This window comes from Schistosoma haematobium, chromosome 2 (assembly GCF_000699445.3).
Source record: "Schistosoma haematobium chromosome 2, whole genome shotgun sequence".
NCBI classification, from domain to species: domain Eukaryota; kingdom Metazoa; phylum Platyhelminthes; class Trematoda; order Strigeidida; family Schistosomatidae; genus Schistosoma; species Schistosoma haematobium.
In genome coordinates, this window is record NC_067197.1 from 7,644,618 (window position 1) to 7,648,349 (window position 3,732).

Sequence of the window (3,732 nt, forward strand, 5' to 3'; positions counted from 1 at the left end):
CTGTGGCCTCTTATTTTTAATGGTTTACCAGCTAATGCCAAACTGGGATCAGAACTACCTTTAAGCAGGTATCTGCATCACAAGTGATTCATGAAGAATATACACAACCCTACATTATACGTGGCCTGTTTTCTTATTTATAAGCATATGAAATCATACAAACATTCGACAAGCAAAATACGATTTTTCGAATGTATCTGAACATATGCGACGGCCGTGTAGGATACTCACTTGTCAACAAATATTTCTGACATTTTATTATTTTGCTAGGACAAAATAATTCGTTTATTCCTGGTAAGTTTTGTTACACCAAAAGACCAACATTTAGACGTGGTTTTGTTGGTAATATAGAATTTATTAGGATTAAACCATTTGTTACTGTGATATTTTGTTAAGAGGTTATCAGTTTACTACTCAACATCAAATGAGTCAGTCGTACGCAACACAGAACTTGACACATATGTGCATCATCTCAAGTTCCCACACCACACAAGCACAGAAGTGTCACAGTAATATATGCAGTAACAATATTAGTGATGGTAGAAAAGATTATGTACATGAGATATGATGATAGAGCAAAATACGGATTCATGGAATAAATGAATTCTTTGTGATGATTAACGAACTTAGGATCTAAAGGGGAAAAAAGAGTGGATGTGCTTACGTTACTCCAAATGATTCCGAGCCATCATCCTAAGTCTTTAGACATTGGTTATGATGATCGCGCGGACCTAACTACATACATGTTTGAAATATACACTACATATCAAGTTTTGAAACTTATATGCATGATAGATTAATTGCCTAGTAGGAAGAATACCTAGTCCGGAACGACAGCGAGACCCTCAACAAAGAATTCTATACTAGAAAACATAACACTCATAAATAATTATAAGCCAATGGAAGTGTTAAGGAACTAGCACCGAAAATATAGCACTATTCAACTGCTAGGAAATATTTTATCCCGACCAATCTCGTGGTTATAAAACTAAATTACTTATGATAATCAGGTGAAAGACTTAATTTGCTAATTATTTACAAATAGCCTTTAGTAATAAAGTCTAAAAGCTCGTGACCTTTAACTTAATATATTGCTCAAAAGTATAGGGAAGTCCTACTCATTTCCTTCTCGTGGCGAAAATGGGAGGACGAAAAGCGAATGTCCGGCGCTTTAACCGGATTCAAAACCAATGGTGCACATGGACTCCAGTATCCTGCGGGAACAAATGGCGTATGAACCAATTGTTGGTCACCGGCTTCCATGGGAATGCATCTCCTTACGATGCTCCACTACCTTGTGGATCAGACCTTCAGATCGAAGGCTCGGGGAGTGGCCCTCTAAGAAAACCACCTGCTTCAATTTGGGAACCCGGGCAGTATCCCGGCCCTCACGCATATCGAATGAGATTTGTGTGGCGCATATGTATTTGGTGCCTCCTTGTACCAATATCTATGTGTTAAAATAATAATAAAAGGCATTCGTACGCCCTAGTTGGTAATAACAGGCTTTTAACGCATTAATTCATCTCGAAGAACGAATGCTTAATAAATGGTGTGCTTTATTAATTGTGATTGATAGACGCAGACAAGGTCTACTGAGGTTTCGAAAGCCAGATGATCTAATCCATATTACAACCAGACATAAGAAGCTATCACGACGTATTGACCCTAATGTAGTTCTCCTATACTATCCCTAGAAGTCAAATAAGCTTCCTTAACTGAAATCTTTCTTACCTGTATTTTTAACTTAAAAGTACCTTTTAAGAGACATCGATCTTGTTTATGTATTGTATGACACATTTTTCCGTTCCCTTATATCTCGACTTCATTTGTGCAGGCAACGTTTTAGCATATTATTGTGCCAGAACTTATGTTTTGAATAGACAGATAAATGAAAAGGTACTTAATCCAGTCATTCGAAGAATAAATAACATGAAGCCTGGTGACTTAAAAGGTTTTGATGAATTACACATACCTGTCTTAGACTCTATCCCAAACAGATTAATAAGACGGTTTAAATCATTTGTATATCTTGAGCGCAGACAAACAGCTTAACATGTTAGCTTGATTGCCATAGTTGTCATCCTAGTCACTATGAATAGCGCAATCTACAGATAACAGAGTAACACAGCTTTCCTACAGCTGCAGGTTTACTTTTGCAAGAGAGCTGAGGCAGCCCAAGATAACCGCTTATCCTTGATTAAATATTCACTGATTCGAAGGACGTTTAGTCACCTACTTCTACCTTATATCATTAAATTGTTGAAAATCTATTTAGTGCAAATGAACAGATAGAACCTAGTTAACATTGTCAGTGGTAATGCTTATCATTCGCCCAATAACTTTGTGGAGGATATTGTACTAAATATTTAAAAACGCTTCAAGTTGGTGAGTCTATTGTGTTGTAGAGTGGAAGTCGTGCATTAGAGTAGCGATGTGAGATTAACTGGTGCGATTTATATTGGAAGAGCTAGCAACAATATGCTTTTAACGAAAAAGTGCATCATAAGCACTCCTATGACATGAAAAGGTTTAAACACGTTTGAACATAAGCAATTAGTGTCAAACACATCTCCTCTTTTATTTGACGGATGTGAACAACCTCTAGACAGAAATGATGCAACTCATTTACTAAAGTACAGGTTCATATGATTGACTTAAAGCCACGCAATTTGGCGCAACGGCCCGTAATACTACTTCGTCGAGGTACATCAACCAAGGTCCAAACCTACACCTGACAGTTCAGAGTAGTGCTTCACTGAATTATACTTCGCGAAAAATACATTGCATGAAGTCACTCAGATTTATTTAAATAGTCCACACTACAATGACCTTATGATTAACAAGTACATAAACTACATAAAGGCATTGAAAATAGGTCTCATCTAAAGAACGACTGTCAGTGCAAAAGACGTAAGCAATAAAAAGGATGAAGTGATTTTGATGTTAATAGGAGAGTGAAATAATAAGTTACAGGTCACAAAACAGTCAACAGGTTGGAAGCAAACAACTTTAGAGAAATTTAAGCAGAAACCAAAACCTGCCTTTCTCCTTGGGACGGGCTACTTTAAGAGGACATTCGTTTTTCCAATATGAAGTAAACAGTTTGCAATTAATGCTGAAGAAAGGACGCAAACTTTCAGATATCTACCCTTAAGGAGTCAATTTAGGACATTACTGACCCTTTAAAGCAGGCAAAAAAGAACGAATTGTAATTTTTGCATTAATTCACACCGAACATCAGCATGGAGTCCCGCCTTTCCGCAAAGTACACTTTTATTTACAAGTAACTTGAGTTCTTTACTAAAAAGTAGTTGATAACAAGAATTCGAAAAGCAACTAACAAGCAATAAAACTATGAGCACTTACAGATGGATATCTTTTCAATGATATAAGTATCTGACAATAATTTAATACGACAAGATATTTCGAAACGCATCCAACCGAACCAAACGCCCATAGAAACTATAACCTCCGGATTACAAGACTAATAACCAATATACACAAATATTAGAATGATAGATATTATAAGATGACTTCAATGAATAAATAACTGAAATAATGGATTGTTTTGTGCTTGTTTGTTTAAACGCTCGATTTAGCGGTGTCTACGGATTTTCGCAAAGAACTGAGAGGATAATGTCGAAGACCTATTTAAAGACAGTCTATTTGATGCCCCATCTAGGATTACGTTTATTGTCTTCAGATACATAAAAATATGAAAATTTCATC